The sequence below is a fragment of the Canis lupus genome, chromosome 8 (assembly GCF_011100685.1).
Source record: "Canis lupus familiaris isolate Mischka breed German Shepherd chromosome 8, alternate assembly UU_Cfam_GSD_1.0, whole genome shotgun sequence".
Classification (NCBI taxonomy): Eukaryota; Metazoa; Chordata; class Mammalia; order Carnivora; family Canidae; genus Canis; species Canis lupus.
Genome location: NC_049229.1, coordinates 33,266,297 through 33,290,820, shown reverse-complemented (window position 1 = coordinate 33,290,820; position 24,524 = coordinate 33,266,297). Strand labels below are relative to the sequence as shown.

At 40.2% G+C, this 24,524-nt stretch overlaps 1 long non-coding RNA gene across 1 annotated transcript; it reads left to right on the top strand.

Moving 5' to 3' along the window:
* Positions 1-12,281: 12,281 nt before the first annotated feature.
* LOC119872994 lies at positions 12,282-15,869 on the top strand. The gene is made up of 3 exons (XR_005362881.1): positions 12,282-12,389; positions 14,799-15,018; positions 15,556-15,869. It is a non-coding gene; the product is annotated as an uncharacterized LOC119872994 (long non-coding RNA).
* The last annotated feature ends 8,655 nt before the right edge of the window (positions 15,870-24,524 follow it).

Genomic DNA, 24,524 nt, shown 5'->3' with positions numbered 1-24,524 from the left:
CTGCCACTTCTTACCGTAGGTCAGCTATTTAACCTTGTTAGCCACAGATTCCTCACTGTAAAATAGAAATAATGGTAGTGTCAGCGAAATAAGATAATATATATAAGGGGCTTGGAACAGCACCTGACACATAATAATAGCTCAATACATGTTAGTTAACCAGTGGTATTATTCCCATTGAAATTATAAACAAAATTAGAAATTTTTGTGGTTCTAAAAGTCTGGGCTGTTCACCAAGACATGAAACAGAAGCTAGAAATACATAACCGTGGGACCGTGAAAACAAATGTACCACAATTCACAGATGAGGTGATTATATGCCTACAATGCACAAAGAAATCAACTGTTAATTTAAAATTAACAATGGAATTAGATAAGTGTCTGGATAAAAGAGGTATATTTAAAATCAACAACCCTTAGGGGCAGCCTGGGTGGCTCAGCGGTTTAGCGCCGCCTTCAGCCCAGGGCCTGACCCTGGAGACCCGGGATCGAGTCCCGCGTTGGGCTCCCTGCATGGAGCCTGCTTCTCCCTCTGCCTGTGTCTCTGCCTCTCTCTCTCTCTCTCTCTCTCTGTGTGTGTGTGTGTCTCTCATGAATAAATAAATAAACAAATCTTTAAAAAAAATCATCAGCCTTTGTAAGTCATTTCTCAGAATTTATACAATGGAAATAAAAATACCAATGTGCCAAGACAAATATTCAAGGATAAATAGTGGGACTAATAAGGGAAATGTGTCAGAGACTACTCTCTTGGAATCTTCTTTCTCTGTAATTCTAGTTCTCAAGTTCTCATTTCCTTTTTTTTTTTTTTTCTAAGACTTTATTTATTTATTTGAGAGAGAGAGAACACAAAGGGAGAGGGAGAAACAGACTGCCCACTGAGCAGGGAGCCCCATTTGGGGTTCAATCCCAGGACCCTGCATGACATCCCCGCACTTTGGGAGGACAGGTCCAAGTGATTGAGAGTCTTACAGAACTATGTGGAGTTGGGATCCCCCAAGAAGGGATCCAAGGACACTGAATAAAAGCAGCAGATGTGGGCAGCCTGGGTGGCTCAGTGGTTCAGCACCACCTTCAGCACAGAGCCTGATCCTGGAGACCTGGGAGTCCCACGTCAGGCTCTCTGCATGGAGCCTGCTTCTCTCTCTGCCTGTGTCTCTACCAATCTCTGTGTGTGTGTGTGTGTGTGTGTGTGTGTGTCTCTCATGAATAAATGAATAAAATCTTTAAAAGAATTTTTTTAAAAAAGCAGCAGATGTCCCTGACAATCGGATGCTTAGGGACTGGCTCTCTCCCTAACATAACACACAGGCGTAAAGCAAAGCAATGGCACCATCCCATCCAAGTACAACACATCAGTGATGGAGAGGATTGTGAAAGTTCTGAAACAACCTTTTACCAGGAAATGATCCTCTAAGAGAATGGATAAAGAAATAATTTCTCTTCAGAATTCATCAGCACAAAGTCTAAGTGGAGATTCCAGAAATGAAAGATGTTAACGTTGAATCCAGGTTTTTCAGGAAAGAAACACAAGGTTATTTTACAATGTCCTATTTTTTTGTACGCCAGTGAACTTACTCAGATGTTCCTGTCATCCTTCAACATTCCCCAAAAATAATTCCCTCCAAAAATATAATCCAAGGCTTATCTTATTATGGAAAGTTGGGAACTGTCTCCATCAACTTCTGGCTCAGAGGACACTGGGAGGCTTCTTGAGGGCAAGTAGGACTTAGGATCAAGCAGGGCACTTCAAATCACAGACTCTAAATGAAGAGGAATTCAGACCTTTCTCCCACAGGGGCTGAAATAATCAAACACTCAGAGTTGATCTTCCAAAGAGACTTGAGTGGCTGACTGATTTTGATACATACTGATTTAGCTTACTTGGTAAATGTCTTAATAATTATTTGAAAGGAGACGTATCTTTCACTCGGTGTGTTTTATAACATAACAGACACACACACACAAACCAACCCCCTGCTCCCCCCGCCCCCAGTCCGGAAAAGAACCCTCAGTATTTCTCTAGAAGGAGATCTATACTTTACAGGCCTTCAATCTAAGGGTTGTAGAAGTTTGCCACCTACTGACCTTTTGCTGAAGTACCTTGTTCTCCTTGAAATACTGCAAACAGTCATAATTCAATGCCAGCAACATGCATGGAGGTCTGTAGTTTTTTACCACTATTTCCCAATAAAATGTGAAGAGGTGGTGGTTGGCTTTTTTTTTCACGTTCTTAAAATAAAATCCTATAGGGAAGAGAACCTAAAGCTCAAAGATTTTGCACAGATATTGACGTGTTCAGTGCTGATGTTCATTTGAAGGCCCTCTGCTGGCCATCCTCATTACATGTCTCCTTAGTTTAAGGAGAAAAAACAAAAAAAGGAAATTAAACACAAAAAGTTGATAACAGTGAGATCGTTTTCAGTCCTCTCACCCACTGCAGCATTTATTTCCCTGCTTGTTTTCTTCTCTAGGGTTTGAGTCCGCTGCCAAGCATTCCTTATTACCCAGAAATGGAAAACAGGTGAGCGGATCTGGCCCTGACCTTCAGTCTTGTACTGAGCTAGCTTCAGTTTTCCCATTACTCTTTGCAAAGCCTGTGTTATCTAGCTTACGGCTTCTTCCCTCATGCAGTGTTTCAGAGGTATTCCTAAATATAGGCTCTGTAGAACATCCCAAGTGCTTAAAATAATAGCTAATTACCAATAAGCTGGGAGCTCTTGGAGGCAGACACATAAAATCATCCCCAGGTATTACATGGTGATGCCCTACAGGCCAGGCTGTGGACATGTCAGGACAAGATGCATCACCCACCAAATTCTGAGGGCAGAGTCTGTCCTGCTGCTTTGTCTCCCTTCCCTGCTTCCATTTTTAATTTTTTCTGCCATCTTTATTCCCTCTTCAGAATCTATTGGGCTACTCTGCATCTCTTCCCTTTACCCTGCAGGCTGGGATCTTCCCTGGAAATATTGGAAAATGAAATATCATTTCATTTGTCTATAGGTGAGGGAAAGCTAAGCCAGAGAAATTTTTGAAATCCTTTGTGGCTGTCTGATTCTGTGGTGATCAATCAACCCACTGCCGATCTAACTTAAAATATGTATATATTGGGTTGCCTTGGCAGCTCGGTTAATTGAGCTTCCAAATCTTGGTTTTGGCTCAGGTCATGATCTCAAGGTCATGAGATTGAGACCCATGTTTGGCTCCTGCATGGCTCGGAGTCTGCTTGAGATTTTTTTGCCCTCTTCCTCTCCCTCCTCCTCTGCCCCTCCCCCAGCACATACATGCTCACATGTTCTTCTCTCAAATAAATAAATAAATAAACAAACAAAATATTTTTAAAAAAAATACTAATATAGACACAAATGAGTTGCAAGTTTTTTCAATAGATGAAAACTAGTTAATGAGGATTGACCTATAAGAACTAGGACTTGAAAGGGGCATAATTATAATGATAATAAAACTAATCATCAGCAAATCAACATAGGGGTCCAAAGACAAGGACTAGGGAGATCGGAGTAAATACAGACAAGACAAAATATTGCCAGAGCTGAAATCCTTGAATTGTAGGTGACAGTCTTCATCACAGTTTCTTAGTCTATTAGACTATTAGATAATCAAGATATTAACAGAAATTCTTGTTGACACACAGCTGCATCAAACTCTGAGCAGAAGCTCATGGTGTCTGGCCAGACATTTAAGGATCATCTAAGCCTTATAAATATACTTAAATATTCTAGAATAGAACTACTCCTCAATGAGTACCTACTATGTTGATTGTCTATGCTGCATAATAAACCACTTCAAAATTTAGTGGGTTCAAATAATTATTTATTGCTCAAATTTTGCAGTTAGGGTGGGCTTGGTAGAGCAGCTTATCTCTATACCATCTGACATACGTTGGGGCACTTCTAGTACTACAGGATTCATGTCCAAGATAGTTCACTCACATGGTTGGCAAATTATTGTTGGCTATCAGCTGGGAACTGTCAGCCCAGGACTTCAATTCTTTTCCCTCTTTTCCACCGGAGTCTCTTCACATGACTGCTTGGACTTCATTATGACATGGCAACTGCTTCCAAGAAAGAAATAGGAAGTATTAGTCCTCTTAAAGGCTGGACTTGAAACTGGCATAGAAACACTTTTGTGACATTCAGTTAGTTTAAAGGAGTCAGAGGCCTAACCCAGATTCAAGAGTATGGGGAATATATGTTTCATATGTATAAATTCAGCCTCTGAAATATTAAGTAACTCACTAATATAATGTGAATTTAGAGAAAATAGAAATAGGAATTGAGGGAAATTTTCTTTTTCCTTAACCACCCAAGATGACTTACAACTTCTGCTTCATGCAGAGTCCCTGGAAAAGAGAAACAAAGGGGGACAGGAAGAGAAGAAGATGAAAAGAACTGTAAGAATTGTCAAGAGATTTGTTTCCCCAAACATCACACTAAAACGCAAGCTCCGTGGGGATAAAGATTGCTGTCTGGTTTGCTCCCTAATATACCTCATCATACTAGCCTAGCATAGGTACTTCACAAATATTTGTTGAATGAATGAATGAATGAATAGGTGGTAGGAAAAGATCACTTCAAGTTTTGATGCAGCTAAACATAGTAGGTGGAGGATTTGGAACTGTATAAATATTTTATATAAGCAAAAATAAAATTAAATAAAAAATTAAAAAGCATTGTCTAATATTCAAAACAAATAAACCTAAGTATATCAAATTGGTGGTATAGCCACACAGAGAATAATAGTTTCAAGTAACTCTGAAACATGGCATTTTAACTCCATATCCTGAGTGGGATATAAAAGCCTAAAGGTAAAAGAACCATAAGGAAAATGAAGTGGATTGATTATCTTACTGATAGTAGTAATTGAAATTATCATGTGTTTGTTATAGACTAAAACTTGTAAATAATTATGAACGAAGATGCTCAACATAAAAGACAGATGAATTTAAAATCAAAGAAGTTCCGTAAAACTCTCTACTCTAAAATTTGTTTTTTTGTTTTGTTTTGTTTTGTTTTGTTTTGTTTTGTTTTCAATTCACGTCACTTTATGGACAGAAAAGGAGGGGAAGGGAGTGAGGCAGTGGGCGGCTGGGCCTCTCCCAGCCTCAGAGGTAATACTCTAAAATTTGAATTGGAAATTCCAATATGAATGCATGATTCTTTTTTCTTTTAAAAAATATATATTTCCCAGCTGTAGCCACTAAATAGACCTGAAAACAATAACAAATCAGTAGCTTTGAGCACCCCCTCCACCCAAATCATGTCCTCTAAAGACCATGTCCTAACAAAAGAAATCAGGACTGCTTGGAGAAATGAGTGATTCCAGTAAACAGCAGGAGTGTACAAGATGATCCAGAGCACCAAGAAAGTGAAGAAATTATCAAGTACTATTGCAATCATACTTAAAGGTGACAGTAGCCATCCAAAGGGGTTCCAAATGGCAAAGATGGATTAATTTGAGCAAAGAAAATAACAGTAATGGATTAAAAATATGAAATATAAAAAAAATCCATTAGTTCATAATAAAGACAAACATAATGATTACTCTGGAGATTTCTACCACACCAAATCATTATTCTATTAGAAATTAGTAAATAACAGGAAAGAACTAGCAATTAATCCTGCCTTTCCTATATATTGGATTTCAACATAACCAAATAGCATGAAAGAAAATTCTTCACTGTAGAAACATTCTTACTAAATAAATGCAAACAGAATGATAGAATTAGATGGACACCATTTCTGCAACCCCTAATAAAATAATGAATCTAAGCAATGAAAATCAATGAATACTAAAACTTTAGATGAAAAGGTAAGTTTTGTGATGGAGAGATCAGGTTGACACAACCTGAACCCACCGACCAATCTTTTTATTTTTTATTGAAGTATGTATCAAGAGCTGTGGAGGGTGTGAGATTTTGCTCTATTTACGGGCTAACAGATTAACCCGCCAAATTTCAGGGAAGTTGATTAAAGGTATAGGCTCTGGGTTAAAGATTACAATAGTTAATTTTATGTGTTAACTTGACTGGGCCACAGGGTACCCAAATATTTGCTTAATCATTACTCTTAGGCGTGTCTGTGATGGTGCTTCGGAATATGATTAATGTTTGAATTGGTAGATTGAGTAAATCAGATTGCCCTCCCCCCATGTGGGGAGGCCTGAATAGAACAAAAGGCTAAGAAAGAAAAAATTCTTGCTGTTTTTGAGCTGCAACATGGCAGTCCTCTCCTGATTTCAGACTTGGATTCAGACTGAAACTTAACTGCCAGCCCACTATGGGTTCACCTGCTTCTCAGGCCTCTGGACTTGGACTGAAACTTATACCAGTAATTCTCTGGGCTCTCCCAGCTGCATGACTACCATCTTGGCCTTCTCAGTCTCCATAGTCATGTGAGCTAATTTCTCACAGCATATCATTCTCTGTTCCTGTCTCTCTCTCTCTGATTCTCTCCCTGCACCCCACCCCCGTGTGTGTGTGTGTGTGTGTGTGTGTTTCTCTGGAGAATCCAGTCTAATACAGAGATGGAGGCCCATCAATTACTTACAGCAATAGCAGCGACTAATTTTAGTATTATTTTTATACTGGTTCTGTGAGCCTCAATTCTAATAGAGCAACCAGAAAACCATCAGATGACCTTGTACATGTAGTAGGTTGTTTTGCAGGAAAGGAATCCCAGACTTAGGGAATTCTGAAATTTGACACTGTAGAGCAAGTGTCAGCAATTGTTCTGTACAGCAAGCTTGTCTGTCCTTTGCTCCAGCAACAGACACTATCTCTTTCTTCATATACAAAACATCCTTGAAAAGATAATGTAGACAAAAGGCAGTTAAGGTCTTTTCTTGCAAAACCTGGAGAAATAAATAAAAATCTTAAAAAACAAAGCAAAACAAAAAAACTTCTAAAGGGCAGCCGGGGTGGCTCAGTGGTTTAGCACCGCCTTCAGTCCAGGGCGTGATCCTGGAGACCCCGGATCGAGTCCCACGTCAGGCCCCCTCCATGGGGCCTGCTTTTCCCTCTGCCCGTGTCTCTGCCTCTCTCTCTGTGTGTGTCTTTCATGAATGAATAAATAAAAATCTTAAAAAAAAAAAAAACCTGGAGGAATGCAAAAGCCCCATGGATGACTGTCTCCCATCCTTCTAATCTCTGGATTGATCTGAACATCACTAAAATTGGGACATCATGTGTCCTGATGTGATGAAATAAGTGCTCAGCATCACCTCGACGTTATTCTTGCTAAAGAGGGTGTATCTGAATCTAATCAAGTCTAGAGATCTCACGGCTAGTTTGAAAGTAATAAAAGAACAAATAGAACTAGGGGATAAAAGAACAAATTGGATGAGGAGGCAATCAGCCAAATCTAGAAGATGGGAAATCGTATGTAATAAATGACCCCATTTCTTCAATACATAAGCGGAATTTTAAAAGACGGGAGGAGAAGGAATAGTTATGGATTAAAAGAGAAATGATGCCATGCTTGGGTCTTGTTCTATCCTAACCTAAATCAACCAATTATAGAATGATTTTTAGAAAGTGGAGAAGCTCTGAACATGGATGGGGAATTAAATATTAATAAAATTATGTGAAAGAATTATTATTGTTAGGGGATATGTTGTTAAAAATCCTTGTGTGTTAAGAGTTAATTACTGGACTCTCTGAGGATAAAATGATATGATGTCATCATTTGCTTTGAATTACTTCACCACCACCACCAACAACAACAAAAATGGGAAAGAAAGAAAGATGGAAGAAGCCTGGCAAAACGTGGTAAATGGTTAAAGCTGGTGACAGTACATGAAAGTTCATTACATTAGCTCTGCCTATTTAATTTTAAATTTTTCTATTGAAAAGTTTAATAAATAAAACTGTGGAAGAATGAAAAACTCAAAAACAAAAACAAATGTGGGAGAAATGAATCACAGGTGTAAAAGGTGGTAGGAGACCCTGCAGAATGGCTTTAACTTAGACCTCAGTGGACCCTCTCAGATCTTTGGAAGCCTGCCCTTCCTGACAATAACTTCCATTTTTTTCCTTTTCAATGTAGAATAGCTCATACTTTTTGCTCAGCGAGAAGACAGAGTTCCTATGGCAAAAACAAACAAACAAACAAACAAACAAACAAACACAAAACCAAGTGAGGTGGGAGAAGGGAGATAGAGAGAAATAGAGGAGGGAAGGGAGAGAGAGAATGATACAGATGTATCCCCTTCAAAGTCCAGTAGAGGAGACATCCATTAATGCAATAGTCATACAGATGAGTATTTAATCACCAATGGAGGCAAATACCACGAAGATAAAGAGGAAATTTCTATAAGAGCAGACAGCACAGGAACTTGCAAGGCAAAGACAGGCAGCCTCTCTAAGGAAGTGACCCTGGCTGCTGCTGAGATTCTTAGAATAAGTGGATATTACACATACAAATCGATTAGGGGAAAGCTGTTTAGGACAATCAAGAGAGAAGCTCTTGACCTTGGGTTGCAAGGAGGAGAATACACTGAAGGAGGCACCAGAGTATACAAAGGAGGGAGACCCTGGGAGACTCTTGCGGGGGCCCCACTAGGAACAATAGTGGCTTACGCTGGAATGGTGACAATGGAGATGGAGAGAAGTGGACTCATCGGGCAGATATTTATGGAGTAAAATTAATCCAACTTGGTGATGGATGTGATATGGTGATGGACATAGATGTTTCCTATTATACTCTTGGTATTATTTCCATGCTATCCACCCAAAACGCTGAGTTTTAGGGGCCTGTGCTAGTGGACCACTGGATGGGTTAAGTTGTGGGGTGCCAGGAAAAAGAACCATGATTTTGACTGATCCAAGTATTTTACACAAAATCTGGGACACTATTAAGGGAGAGCTGCGGCTGCTGTTGAACCCCTCAACATCTCCACCTACCACACACATATTCATACCCACTGCCAGGCTCTGAGGAAAGAGGAATTGCTCCATGTTAGAGAGCTAGCTTGAGTTCTGGTTATGGTTCTTACAAGTTGGGAGATGTTGGTCAGTTCAAGTTTCTGGGTCACAAACTCCAGTGCTGCCATTGAGATCTAAGAACCATGGGACACTTGACCCCTGTAATGTGCGCTGAGCTGAAATGTTGAGAGGAAGAAACTGATGGAGGTGGGAGGTATCCAAAGTAGCACTTTAGATCTAGAAGTGATGAGCTCTACAGTAACTCTTGAAGGGAAGGCCAATATTTGCTGTGAAATCACTCAAATGAGCGGTGCCAGGTAGCTCAGTCAGTTGAACGTCTGCCTTCAGCTCAAGTCATGATCCCGGGGTCTTGGGATGGGCTTTGCTGGGGTGGGGGAACCTGTTTCTCCCTGTCCCTCTGCCTGCTGCTCTGCCTGCTTGTGCTCTTTGTCAAATGAATAAAATCTAAAAAAAAAAAAAAAAAAAAAAAAAAAAGGGAAAGAAAAAGAGAAATCACCCAAATGGTTCTTTTTATTGTACAAATGTAATGGAAAAAAACCTTCTATGAATTATTTCCACTCAGAAGAGGATCTTTGCTTTCACTTTGCATAACCAAAGCCTGGTTCCCACCATGAAAGGGCAAGACCCAGTTTTGTAGTAGGTAAAAATCTACTGTTTTCTCTAATGACTATAGATAGGGGGAGAGGAGAGAAGTAGGCTAGTATGGACGCTTCCAGTCTGCATGAGTCCCACTGTTAGGCTTCCTTTCATCCATGACAGTGTCTGTTTTCCTGAATGGGATCCCATGGAAAGGAAAAACAAAGTCAAAATACCAGAGGTTGCCTGATATGGTACTTGCTGCTCAAAGCACTGGATTAAGAGTCAAAAGTCTTCATGTCCACTTACTAGCTGTGTAATCATGTGCTAACTTCATACTCCCTGTACCTCTCTCTCCTCATCTGTGGAACTATGATAATAAAGTCACCGCCTCACTGGGAAATTTATGGTGATTGAATGCAACACTCTTTGTGAAAGCACTCAGCATAAATGATTCAATACGTGTTGATAGATAGTTGCTTTCTTTCTGCTGAAGACAATAGTTTTTTCAGTCATCTGTCCTTGTTCCACGACGAAAACCAAAAAAAGGAAACAGACTTTAACTAGGATCATGTGGCATGTGTACTCACTCAGTCTGTCTCCAGTCACTTCTGAGTCTTAATTAGTAAGAACACTAGCCAGCCAAACCCAAAGGCCCGCAAGCTTAGCCCTTTGGGTTGGCCTCCTGGGGGCCACAGCTCTGTCTGGTCAACCAAGCTTCTGGCTGGGATGCCACCCTTGTTGGACACACCAGCACAGCCTTGACACGTGAATGTTGATGAACAAACTGATACATCTATCCTGTAATTTAGATGCTGGAAGCTAAGTTTCATCCCACTGATAAGCTTGCCGACTATGAAAGCTCTCATGGGTCTTAATGAAGGTCCTTTTGGAAAGTCCTTTTGGACTTCCACCACCTCCACTTTGATCCCAAACTTTCTAATTGATAAGTTATTCTTTCCAGCCTATCTCTTAACTCAGACAAAAAACTCTTCAGCCAAAGCATCTCCTGATGGGACCTGAAACTCCCCCCTCAGGTAATAAAGATTGAATTGAACCAGCAAGACCCTGTGTGATTGACCCCAAAACCGTGATCGATTTGACCTTCACTGCCCAGCTGCGTGTACCCATTGGCCTTTGTCCCACCTTTTCCTCATATAAACCTAGAAGTATTTTTGGCACTTTGGAGACAGGCTTTGAGACGCTAGTCTGCTGTGTTGCCGGTGCTGGCCTCGCTGAAGTAAATCCCTTTCTTGTTTCACTGCCACTCATTTCTCTCCCTTTGGATTTTGTCAGCAGAAAAGTGGCCTAACCTGGTCTGTTTGGGATCCCCGGAGGCAGGTGCTCTTACAATCCTGCACCTTGGTTACACTAATGACCAGTTCTACCTTGCATATGACTACGAACAATCAACCACAGCTTCGACACTAGGATTCTCCGGGACTTGAGTGAAAATGTGCTAATCCAGTGTTTCTCAAGGTGTGGTCCCCGAGCCAATTGCTCCTGAAACTTCTGGAGATCTCGTTGAAATGAAGGCAATTCCCAGCACTACTGAATCAGAATCTCTGGGTGTGAGCTCAGGGATCGGCACTATTAACCATCACCACAAGAGTTTGATGCTCATTAAAGTTTGATGAAGGGTTAAACAAACTCATTCAAACTACTAAGTCTTCAGGGCTATATATAATAGATAATACTTCAAGCCAGAGCAATGTTTAAGTATATTGAAGTCCTGAATTCCAAAATACTAGTTATAATTTTAGAAATGAGTGCAATCTGAGATGTGTAAACGGGTGGCAAAATCTGATTTTTGGTATTTTACCTATGTTAATCAAATGCATTGGTTGCTCTAAAATGGGCAGATTTATCCATAAGGAATAAAATTATTGACTAATGGCTATAATAAGGTGTTACATCAGCCTCTGATAATAAGAATAAGCACAGTAGATAACCACTTTTGATCACTAGCTGTAACAACTGAATGTGACCCTTCACTACAGATTTTTACTGTCTGCTTTGAACTTAGAAGTATGTTTAAGTAGGAAAAATATTTTACTTTGTACTGAGTAGCAGAACTTCCACTTCAGGCTTCATTAAAGAAAATAAATATGCCATCTCTCCTCTTCCATTTCCCTTGGTTAAAGTAAAAAATATGTTCAGTGGGACTGGAGACAAAGAGGCTAGTTGTGTGGTTAGGACATTGGTTACACATAGGAAAATTGACCAACTCAGTAAATATATTGAGGCTATTGGGAGACAGATTTTTCATTGGTAGAGTGGGGAGGTACAAATAGATAGGAGAGGAAAGTATAAACACTGTGTTGTTGGATTGAAATTGAAGGTATCAGTGTAAATTCATGGTTTTTAGGGTATACAGATAGATGGAGAAATGAATGATGGGTGGATGGATGAATGGATAGATACGGGTATGTATATGTGTGAGTGTGTCATATTTCCTAATCTGCTGAAAAGAGCTAAAAGCAATGATATTCCAGTACCAATGAGCACCAGGATCATGGATTCTAAATTCTATCCTCCACTAAAAGAACCCAAGCCTCTTTAATTTTTTTTTTTTTTTTTATGACAGTCACAGAGAGAGAGAGAGAGGCAGAGACACAGGCAGAGGGAGAAGCAGGCTCCATGCACCGGGAGCCGGATGTGGGACTCGATCCCGAGTCTCCAGGATCGCGCCCTGGGCCAAAGGCAGGCGCCAAACCGCTGCGCCACTCAGGGATCCCCAACCCAAGCCTCTTTAAAGAAATAACTGATTCCAGGGCTGCTTCAGAGAAACAACAGGTGAACCCAGAACATCATGTAGTACCAAAAAGTGAGGAAGTGCTCAAAGAACAAGGTGAGCTTGTCAAAAGCCAGCTTGAGTGGTTTATAAATAATAATAGCAACAGGTTATAACACACTGAACAAAATAGAAATCCATGAGTCTATATGGATATACAAAAGTTAATATATAAATAAATGAAAGGAAGTGGAAAGCTCTACCTTCTAAGAGGATTCCAAATAACGAATATAGAGGAATAATAGAATTAGAAAATCACCATTTGGCAACTTCATTGTACTAATTGATTTAATCATGAATCAGCAATGGATGTGAAAACTAATGAGTGAAAATTTGATGAGGAGCATTAAATTTAGATAAATCTAAAGCATCTCTCCACAAAATCCTTATTCATTGCTTACTAATAAGTAATAGTTACTAACTTTATAATAAAATAACCAGGGAGATACCATCTTAGCCAAGTGACAAAAGGAAACAACAACAGTAATAGGAAAAATAAATACTGTGCCTCCTGATATTATAGACTGAGAAGAACACAATATCACTTTGGTAGTGTTCCTGCCAGAAATGTATAATTTGAATCCAAACACAGGGAAACACCAAAAAAAAAATTTTTTTTGAGAAATATTTTACAGAGTAGATTTTTAAAACTGTCAATGTCATAAAGGTAAGGAAAGACCAGGGAACTGTTTTGAATTGAGGGAGATTAAAAGAAATAACAACTAAATACAACACATGATCCTAGATTGGATACCGGACCTTTAAAGGATACCATGGGTTGTTACTGGGACAATCAGCAGTTTTAGTGAGATCTATGGATTAGATGATAGTATTGTTCAACATCAACTTCTTCTGGTTATATAAAAGAGAGCCTTTATTTTTAGGAAATACATGTTGAGTTGAAGTATTAAGGGACAAAGGGGGCTCATGTCTATAACTCTCAAATGGCTTAGAACAAATTAAGGAATATCCATGAGAGAAGAAATGATAAGGCAAAAGTGGTAAAATCTTAATGTGGAAGAAGTAAAAACTTGTCATCTAACCTGTTAGGTTCTTTCCCTGGGGTCTGCATATTACACTGACAAAAGACAGATTAACAAGAAGAAAAAGATTTATTCATGTACACCGGAGAGCTAGGGAAAGAAGTAGCTGGCTTCTTAAATGGTTTGAGTGAAAGGCTTATATACCTAATTTGAAAGAGGGAAAGGAGAAAGAAAGGCTTTTCTGGGGAGAATAAATAGGTTTCTTTAGGAAAAACAAATGGGATTTTTGAAGAATAAGTGAGAGATAAGAAAGTGATAGCGTTTATCTACAGAAGTATGAATGGTCTTTCTGCCTCCCTCAGGGCCATAAAACTCCTCAGTGAAGGAATTTGGGGAAGGCTTTATCTATGTTTTCCCTTCCGGGAGTAGATCTTCCCAAAAGAAGGAATTTTTGATAGCCTTATTTTCTAGAAATTGCTGCTTTTAGCCAGATAAGGAAAGCCCCCCAAGAAAGTTTCTTTTTGCATCTCTTGATTCTCAAATATCTTGAGCTTGAAATAATCTTTGTATCAACCCTGAGGTTCTGAGTGGTTCCCTACATTATCAATTGGGAAATCTTGATGAAAGATAAATAGGAGGAGTCCTTTGTATCATCTGTTGCAAAATTTCTGTAAATTTGAAACTACTTCAAATTTAAAAATTTTAAAGTATGCATACCCTTAACCTCAGAAATTGGAAATATCATTAAAAAGGTAAAAAGTCATCACATTTGCTTTATTCAAGTGCCAGCTCTGAAGGATAGATTAAATATATAAGGATTTAATTTCCATAAATAAGTGAGTAGTACACATCTACCCTTGAGGAAGAGAGCCCTGGAAGGAACATTGTAACTCAATCCAGGTGGAAGGAGGTATTGTCCAGGATGCTGAGAGCTCTGCAGTCAGAAATGTCAGACAACAGATCTCGGCTGAGTGTAGGATAACCACGTAGCTGAAGGCTCTACTGACAGCTTCCTGGGATGTCAAGATGGTAAGATGGCCCTTGTGTCCACAGTTTGATCCTCTTGCCCAAATTCCCATCTTCAAAACCAACATAATGTTCAGATCTTCACTGCTAAAACAACAGGTACTTGCTTTTTTATTTTGCAAAATGTCAGTCCTGATATTTTCCAATACTACCAATAATACAATCAAGCTGCTTGTATTAAATACTTACTCTATGGTAGGCTCTCTCCCAAATATGTAACCTACATTGTTTTATTTGATCCTGCCTATTTTCCTGTGAAACAAGGATTATCATTTTTCTCTTCATGTTACAGAAAAGGAAACCAGATGCTCTGAGGGATTAAACTCTCCAGGATCACAAAGCTGATAAGTGGATGCATCTGGGTTTGAACCCAGGCTTCCTAATATCAAAGCCCATATAATTAACCACAATATAGGATGCTGTGTGCTATGCCTCAACATTCTCTGGTTTTCTCTAGACTCCAGCTTATAGAAATAACTCAGGGTCAAAATTCTGTGCCAAATATACCATCTCAGTGAAAAGAAATCCTGAGGTACCCAAGTGGAAACCAACTTAAGGTTACCATCTCAACCCAAACCCAGCAAGAGGGGAAGTGCTCTGCAAATGAGAGCTACCTCAGGTCAGAGCTGATTCCCATACTGCCAATGCCTCTGGGTGCCTCAATGCCATGCAAACTGGTAAGTGTTTAGCTACGTTTGGTTAAAAGGCAGGCAGAAGAGGTTTATAAAAGAAACTGAAAATTCTTATCTCCAATTTTAATTAATTTTCCTCTATTTTCTTAGAGATTCTTGCCTCAACATTCTTTCTTCCTCAGCTGAGTATTACATATGTCAAATAGCTACTCCTGACTAGTACCTACTAAAACAAAGTTTAGTACCTACTAAATCCAAGAGCTAGGACCAACCTGGAAGAAAATCGTGATCCATCCCCAACTCTTAGTTCAGTCCTCCCAGCTCTCAAACTCTTTTTCCACTCCCGTACACAATGGGTGATATTGAAAGTAACACACCTCCTTACTATAGGGATGCCATTAACTCTATGAAAAAGAATACCTTTTGCAAACATATACGTGTTAACTATTATCAGGAATAAGCCACAAATAGCTATGGATATGAAATATATTTTTGGTATATATTCTACATTACATTTATTGCCTCCTACTAAGGGCTATTGTATTTTCCCCTGTTCTTTTGCGATTATTTCATCTGACTTAGATCAATCACCACCACAGCACCGGAGTAGATCTGAGTATAGTGGAAGCATGAAGCCTGTTAGAAATTGCTCCTGCCCAAGAATTTATACTCATCAAATTTATACCCAGAGAGCTGGACAGGTTGATGCCACAAGTAAGCCAAGCTCTGTTTTTGGACTGCCTGTGTGGAAAAGCCTCTGAATACTTCAGCATTAAATGATGATGATGATGATGATGATGATGATGATGATAAATTTGAATATATCATGTCATATTCAATCATCACCACAAATATATGAAAGTAACTTTTATTATTTCTATTTTCCACATAAGAAAGTTGAGGTTTCGGGATCCCTGGGTGGCGCAGCGGTTTAGCGCCTGTCTTTGGCCCAGGGCGCGATCCTGGAGACCCGGGATCGAATCCCACATCGGGCTCTTGGTGCATGGAGCCTGCTCCTCCCTCTCCTGTGTCTCTGCCTCTCTCTCTCTCTCTCTCTCTGTGTGACTACCGTAAATAAATAAAAAATTAAAAAAAAAAAAAGCCAAGAAAGTTGAGGTTTCAAGTATTTAAAAAAAGGGTTGCCGGCGGGGGTTCCTCGGGAGGCGGGGCGTGGACGGGGAGGTGGAGACCAGCACGTAGACGCAGGTCGGGGCGGGGAGGACTCAGGAGGTTGGGGAGGACTCAGGAGGTCCGGGAGGACTCGGGAGGTGGGGGAGGACTCAGGAGGTCCGGGAGGACTCGGGAGGTCAGAGAGGACTCAGGAGGTCGGGGAGGAGTCAGAAGGTCGGGAGGACTCAGGAGGTCGGGAGGAGTCAGGAGGTCAAGAGGAGTCAGGAGGTCAGGAGGGGTCAGGAAGTGGGGAGGACTCAAGAGGTCGGGGAGGAGTCAGGAGGTGGGGGAGGAGTCAGGTCGTGGAGGAGTCAAGAGGTGGGGGAGGATTCAGGAGGTCCGGAAGGAGTCAGGAGGTGGGGGAGGACTCAGGAGGTCCGGGAGGAGTCAGGAGGTCGGAGAGGACTCAGGAGGTCAGAGAGGACTCAGGAGGTCAGGGAGGAGTCAGGAGTTGGGGGAGGAGTCAGGAGGTCGGGAGGACTCAGGAGGTCGGGAGAGGTCAGGAGGTGGGGGAGGACTCAGGAGGTCAGAGAGGACTCAGGAGGTCGGGGAGGAGTCAGGAGGTGGGGGAGGAGTCAGGAGGTGGGGGAGGAGTCAGGTCGGGGAGGAGTCACGAGGTGGGGGAGGATTCAGGAGGTGGGGGAGGAGTCAGGAGGTGGGGGAGGAGTCAGGAGGTGGGGGAGGACTCAGGAGGTCCGGGAGGACTGAGGAGGGCGCGGGCCGTCGCGGGGAGGGCGGCGGGGCTGCGGCGCGGGGTGCTGGCGCGGGGAGGGCCCCTCAGCCCTGGGGCGGGGCAGCTGGCCCCCGGCCGCCCACTTCCTTCAGCCCCAGGAGGTGCGCTGGGAAGGCGCCCAGGGCCGGGCACGCCGCCTCCCGGGCTGACGTCCTTCCTGGAGGGGGCGGCGCTGCCGGCGGTGGGCGTCGCGGTCCCCGCTGCTCCCCGCACCGGAGCGTTGCAGAGGAACCTTTGCGCTAGCTCCTCCAGGGCGCGGGCGCACACGCACACACGCACACACGCACACACACACACTCGGTCTGCACTCCTGGAGGCGGACCGGATCCTCTCACGTACACACACGCACACGCACACACACTCGGTCTGCCCTGCTGAAGATGGACCGGACCTTCCAGGGGGCTCTTTGTGCCCCTCCTCCAGCGCGCGCTTACGCATACGGTCCATGGTACCGGCAAATGCCTTTTTGGGATTTTGCCTTGAAGAAGAGGGACACAGAGAGGCTACCAGGTGCTGGTTCTGACCCGAAAACAGAAAATTAGGCTGCTGAAAAGATGCAGCCAAATGGCACTACTTGTAGCGCCCAGCTTTAAACTGCTTACGGGGAAGAGGACTTCTCTCTCGTTTCCTAATTAATCTTTCAAAATTTGCCTTCCGGAGCTCTGACTCCCCACACACCTGAATGCCTAAGTGTTCCCAAGCTTCCCATATAGGGAATATGTGTCTGCTTGAAGAAAGCAAATAACTCCAGGACCCCAGGCCTTCAACTGGCGTTTTCTCTGCCTTTCTCTAGACTTCTGCCGTCTTGGACCCCACAGAGTATTTGATGCCAGAGGAGTGGAGATTTTCTTCTACGATGCCAGGAGCAATGTCTGGCACATAGTAGGTGCTCAGTAAAGGTCAGATGCTGTGTTCCGCTTGGGAACTAAAGCATCTCTTCTAACGTCCGCGGCAACCCACTACTCTCCCTCCTTGTTTGTACTGGGTGATTTCCCACCCTCTGTCTACCCAACGTGGGTTCATTTTCCATGCTGACTTGGGGCGGGAAGGATTAAAATTACTTTCCAGGTATGCTTCTACCTAGGGATCCAAATACATTAGCTGGCTGTTAATTTAGTTAAATCCCTGACATAAAAAAAAAAAAAAAGTAAGGCTCACATGATAGTTATGTGACCATTCCAAAGAGAATTCAGTACCTCCCAAGCAAGTTGAAAGTAGGGTTAACTCACACAGAGAGAAGGCAATCATATTTTTCCCCTGGTGAAGGCAAACTAAGCAGAAAAGCTGCCTTTCAAGGTAGATATAATGATTTTTGCTGACATTGCCTCTGGAAAAAATATCCTTACAATATTTTTAAATGTCTTTTTGTAAAAAATAAAATCATTCTATATTAGGACTCAGAACCCTCTACTTCAATCCACAAAATCTCTGCTAATATTCTCTCCCCTTCTTCTGCCTATTTAAGTAACCACTGTTGGCCCTGGCTGGCTACACGCCTTTTGCTTCCATCTATTTTTCTATATATAAAAATGACCTTGTTTTTTGGCCTTGATTCTCCTTGCTGTCAGTAGGCTGGTTTGCCTGAAAAGGTGAATTCCTGTTCTTGGCTTCATCAGCAAGTGGCGTGGATAGCTGATTTGACAAGGTTCTTTGGGTGGGGGAGACAGAAGTACCCTATCAGGTGGCCAAGGAATGGGAAAATTTAGGTAACAGGTTAGACAAACTCGAAAATGTAGAGTGTGAAGTCTTAAAAGCACTGTTAGTTGTAAAGTGCCTGGGTGGCTCAGTTGGTTGAGCATCTGCCTTCGGCTCAGGTCGTGATTCCGGCGTCCTGGGATCGCTTCTCCCTCTACCCCTAACCTCCCCCTGCTTATGCTCTCTCTCTCAAATAAATAAATCTTAAAAAATAAATAAAAGCACTGAGGTTACTTCTCATAACTGAAGTTTTATATGAATAACTTTAAAACAAAATGAGTCCAACTGCACTAGGTTTATGAAAAGTTATTTCATTTGGGCTAAAACATATAAATCAGATATCTCAATTTCCATAAAACTTTCTTGTTCAAACTCTTGGGTCTAATTTACAATTCAGGGTTAATTGTATTTGGATTTATGTGTCTGAGGATTTGAATGTTTGACATGATAAAAAAAATCTTTATATTCGCAATACAGTAGACCTTTGCTTCTCTTTTCAAAAGTATAGGAAAATAATTCAGAAAGAAAAACTTCTGGGATCTTACTAATTCTCCAGAGTTTTTGCCTTGCCAACATTTCTGCAATCATAATAATTTGGTGATCACCTCTGCATTTCACAGAGCTTCAGGTTGGCCTGTGAGTCTCTCAGGAGCCATTTGATTGGCTCAGTCTTCTTAGCGCCTAGCATGATGCCTGGCCCAGGCCAGGTCCTTGGTAATTGTTTAATAGGTAACAGAATAGAGCTGTTTGTCTCATGGCCTTATGATGTAAAGAACATCAGCAGAGGATATATTCTTCCCATGAAGAATGTAGGAAGGGGAGAGAAAGGGATGGAGGGAAATACGTAAAGATTGTCTAACCAGTTACCAGTTAACACCTTTGATACCTCTGATGACTTTAAGTCTGAAAACTTTGTTGTGCAACTTAAAAAAAGCAATCTCCATCAATTAATACAGTTATGTATTAATCATTACTCTTATGCCTAGTGTGTTCCAGGCACTGGCCAGGCAGTGAAAAAAATACAGCCATGAACAAATTCCCTAGTGTCATGGAGTTATACTCCAGTGGAACTTACATCACCAACCTGAAAGGCAAATATTGATAACCCCATTTTTGTGAGTAGGGAAATGACAAAGGTTTTCTTTCATACTATACTTGACATCCCTGACCTGGTGTTATCAAGATCCATACTGATGTTGATAATAGCATCCTACTGTTATCTTAAGGCAGCATTATAAGCAAGCTCAGTCACTTCACATTGTATAATCAGCAGTTGATACTCTAATTCAAGCAAGTTTTTACCACCAGGAAAAGGGTATATTTAAAAAATATATGTACATACATATACACACAGATACGAACATACGCACATATATATATATACACAAAAATAATTTCCTAAAGTTTGCACTAATGTAGACTTAGCACTATAAAAAAATATTAGTATGACCCTGATTTTTCAAGATGTTAACTATTTTTACATACTTTAATTAGACTTCAAACTTGGTTAATAATCAAGGTAGTTTTTCTATGAACTTCATTCTTTCCCTTAAAAAAAAAAAAAGTATTTCCATGGGCTTGTTTGAAATTTGACAAGGAAAAGTTTACTGGAAATATGGCAAGAGTGTTACAGGCTAAAGCACAACATTTGGGAAATTTAAAATTAAACAAATATATGAGTATTCATTTCAACTTTCACAGAATGGGACATACACAAGGAAACTTTGTTTTAAAAAAGAAGCCAATGTCAGTCTTCTAGAAAGATACTGTAGGCCTAATTATTAGAAACCAATTAAATATTAAGAACCACTTGATCCTAAATCCTTCAATGGATTTTACAAATTAGACCTATTAAACTGTTTAAGAGAGCATTGAAAGTTTATGCTGAACTCAACAGATGAATTTAAATAATTTAGAATTCATTAAAGTTTTATTTTATCCGCCAGAATTAAACATACTGGACTCTGTCATCTTTAGGTTTCATCAAACAGTGTGATGTGGGAAGAAAATGACATCGAGTCAGGAGGCCTGAGTTCAGGTCTCAGGGCTGCTGAGACCTCAGACAGAGGTGTTAGTAAGTACTTTTAGAGTATCGGTTTTATCTTTCCGTCTCAAAAGACCTTTTTAAAGATGGAGTAAAAGTCGGTGAAACTGCTTTGAAAACTGTAAGAAGGGCAGTTTGCCTAATGGGACTTATTACTGCTATTATTCTACTGCCCTCTCAGCACAGGAGCGAGAACATTAACAAGCTGCGGGGGACGGGGGACAGGGCGGAGGTCGCACCCCAGCAGCCGCAAGTATCCTGTATCAGGCCAGACCCCACTGATCCTCTCCTCGGTAGGCTGTGCAAACACGTCCAGGTGTTCTTCTGCGTCCCCTTTAAACAAAAAAGAAAATTGGACTCACTGGTTTGAGAGGAGAGCCATAATTGTGTATGTAATTCACATTCTAATGCATTTAGTGTAAGCTACGGTTCAAAAAACCTCACAAAGTCTCCTGATTTGATGCATATCTGGCAACTCTAGCTAGCCATGTAGTTTATGATTTCCTTATAAATTCTGATAATGTGATGAATTTATCCTGAATTATTTCCTGTACTGACCTATTTTGAGCATAGTATTGGAGTGTTTGAGATAAAGTGATCCTCATCCTTTCCCCACCTCATTTTCCTCCCAAAGGAAAAAAAAAAAACTCTGCATTCATTTGCTTAACTATTTCCATTAAAATTTTGTGCCTCTTTTAGCACCTATTTTTTTTGCTGCTCACTCAAGTGTCTTTTCTGCCATGGTTTACTGATTGTATTTCAAAAGCCCAACCCCTTCTCCTAATAGTAATTCCTTTGTCACTGCTGGCAGTTTCACCAGATTTGTCAATTCCTTTTTATCCCCCAATAAACATCTGAGTCTGAGCATGCCCATAGCTATGAAAACATTAGGTTCTTGGGATCCAAGACAGCCCCTGCTTTCAACCTTCCTCTGCTTTCCCACTCTTTTCTCCTTTAATCATGTCTGTACCTCCAAATCTACCTACTTAGGTGTCCACTGTCCTCATAACAGAAATCTTTCATCGTCTTTGCAAAAGTAGCCTCCTCTGTATTCATTAGATTTACCCTCCACTTCTAACACATCTCAGTACTGTTCTTAAAAAGTTTCCTAGAAATCAGAGCATTAATATTGGTTATATGATGTCAGGATTACTCTGCGTGTGTGTGTATGTTTGTGTGTGTGTGTGTGTGTGTGTGATGGCATTGTCGTTTTATTTAAAATGAGACTTTACCATTTGAGATAAATACTGAAATATTTATAGATAAGATACAATCTCTGGGGTTTGTTTCAAAAAGATATGAGAAGACGTAGTTGGGAATGGATAGGGCCAGACAGGCCACCGGTATTGGACCTAGTTAAGTACACGAAGAGATCATTATACTCTTCTACCTATTTTAATATTCTCTACAATAAAAAGGCAGAAAGTTTTTTCTCTACACTTGCTACAGTTTGGGTTACTCTCCTAAGATCTAGTATTTAGATGACTTTCGTTGTTGAAATGGTACTGCAGAACTCAATGCCAAAATACAAAATTACTGTATACTACTATGGTGTGTGTGTGTGTGTATGCAAATATATTAACAATAGATATACCAATATTAAATACCAATAACAAATTATCATTTATTCTTTACTGTGTACTAAGCTACTATGCATTGTTAAGCTAATTTACATAAATTATCTCATTTCTTCTTTAGAATATGCTTTTTAGGTAGTAATCACTAAAGGCTAAGAGAGGTTAAGAAATTTGCCCCATAAGGATGGAAATAAACACTTCAAATGTTCATTATCAGTTCCAAATATTAATAGTTATTCCCACAATAACTCAAACACAATGCTCACATTCATGTTGATGTACTTCATTTCCAAATTATCAAAGCTATCAAGTAGACTTGGCCAAACACAAGGTTGAAATCAGTTTACATTTACCTAGTTAATACTAGATGGACTTAACAAATTTTATTTGGATTCACAATAAAATCACGTATAAAGCTAGCTGACTGTGCAGCCACTATTTACAGCCACAGTTGGAGGGAGGGAGATAGCAAAGTTTAAAGGCAGCAGGTTTAGCTTTAAGGCAGCAGGTTTAGCCCCCTTAAAAAGATCAATAGCTGTGTGCAATCACGGGAAATCTGGCCCTAAAGATGATAGTGATCAATCCCCTCGAAGTTAGGTCATTGAATCCTGAGCAGTTCACACACACACACACACACACACACACACACAATTTAGCAATTTTATCTTATATGGGCTTTAAAAAGGTTCATGCAGTTGTGGATTTAATGCAGCACAGTTCCTTAAAATTGTCATTACTTCCTTAATGGAACTAATGCATTCCTAAAAACATGTATTTGCACAAATGATTACCACTAGCTTTAACTAAAAAAATTGAAGATATTTTCTCCTGGAAAATATCTAAGTCTCAGGAAATAAAACTTAAGAATGCCAGTTTAAGGGGCAAAAAAGGGGTGTTTTTTTGTTGGTTTGTGCAACCTGCTGGCTTTTAAGAAAAAAAAAAGTGATTCTTTGGCATGAAAGGAAAACATAGGAGACATACAAATCTTTGCAGTTGTAAATTAACAAATGAGGGCACACACTTCCTGAACACAGATCTCACTAAATAAGATATGTTTACTAAAAAAAAAGAAGAAAAAAAAAAACACCACCTGAGTCAAGGGGACCAGAAAAGGCTATAAAAATGTTTTAAGGAAGTTTCAAATCAATTCACTGTTTAACAAATCCAGTAATAAAGGTCTTTATACAATTTCTTTAAAAGCCAGGTCCTTCCCCTAGCATGTGGCAAATTCTTTTATTTACAAAAACGTACATACAGATTCTCAGGAAATTGAGGTATTAGAAAACTGAGATATATTTATACAGCAGAGGTAGTAATGAAAATCCATAACTAAAAATGAGCTTATTTCTTAGCATTATTAAAACCTTACATTATAACCCCTCCATTGTTCACATTTTTTTTAAAGTAGTATAGATAGATTTTGGCACTTGGGTGGTCTTTGTTATCCCTAGGTCTTTTCATACAACAATTAAACACTGATCACTATCAAACAAACATAGGCTCTGAGCTCTTTCCCCAGCAGTGTGAAGGAGCTATACCAAGCCTGGTGCTCCCTTTGGCCAGGTATTTTCTACCCCGCTCCTGCCCTTTTAATGAATTACACAAACTAGATGACCAGCTAGAATCAAAGGTGACACATCGCATAGCCAGAGAACCCAGCAAAATCTCGTTCACAGAAGCAAAAACACTTGCCTTCACGTCAGCATGAATGATCTTCCAGAATTAAAGTATAAATATGATATACTTCCATGTTCTAGTTTGACCACTGGTAAAATGAGAAATGACCAATCTTATTTAGAGGTAAAATGACTTCAAATTCATTTACAATGAGAAATTATTAGGTTTAACAATGTAAAATATTTTAACACTAAAAAAGAGAGGACAGTCTCATCAAAAACTAATTTTTGGCCCTCGAATCTGCATCTCTTGCAACCCAAAAAATTCCAAATAAAAATTGAAAGGGCTGCTTTTCTCAGAAGGGTTGTATCACAATGGAGGGTGGTATCAAATACTGTATGGATGAAACAGAAGGTCAACGTAAACAGTGCTATACTCTTGCTCAGAGATCATTCTTAATCATGATGCTTCCATTTTACATTTCAATAAATTAGTAGTCTTAAAAATCTTATTTAAAAAATGCTTTCCTTAGTGATTACTGCTTAAATAGGATCTAAAGCTATGCTGTCCAATATAGTAGCCAGTAACCACATGTGACTACTTAAATTTCAATTAAAATTAAAAATTCAGTTCTTCGATCATAATAGCTACTATTCAAGGAATCACTAGCTACATGTGATTAGTAACTAGCATATTGGAAGGCATAAAGAACATT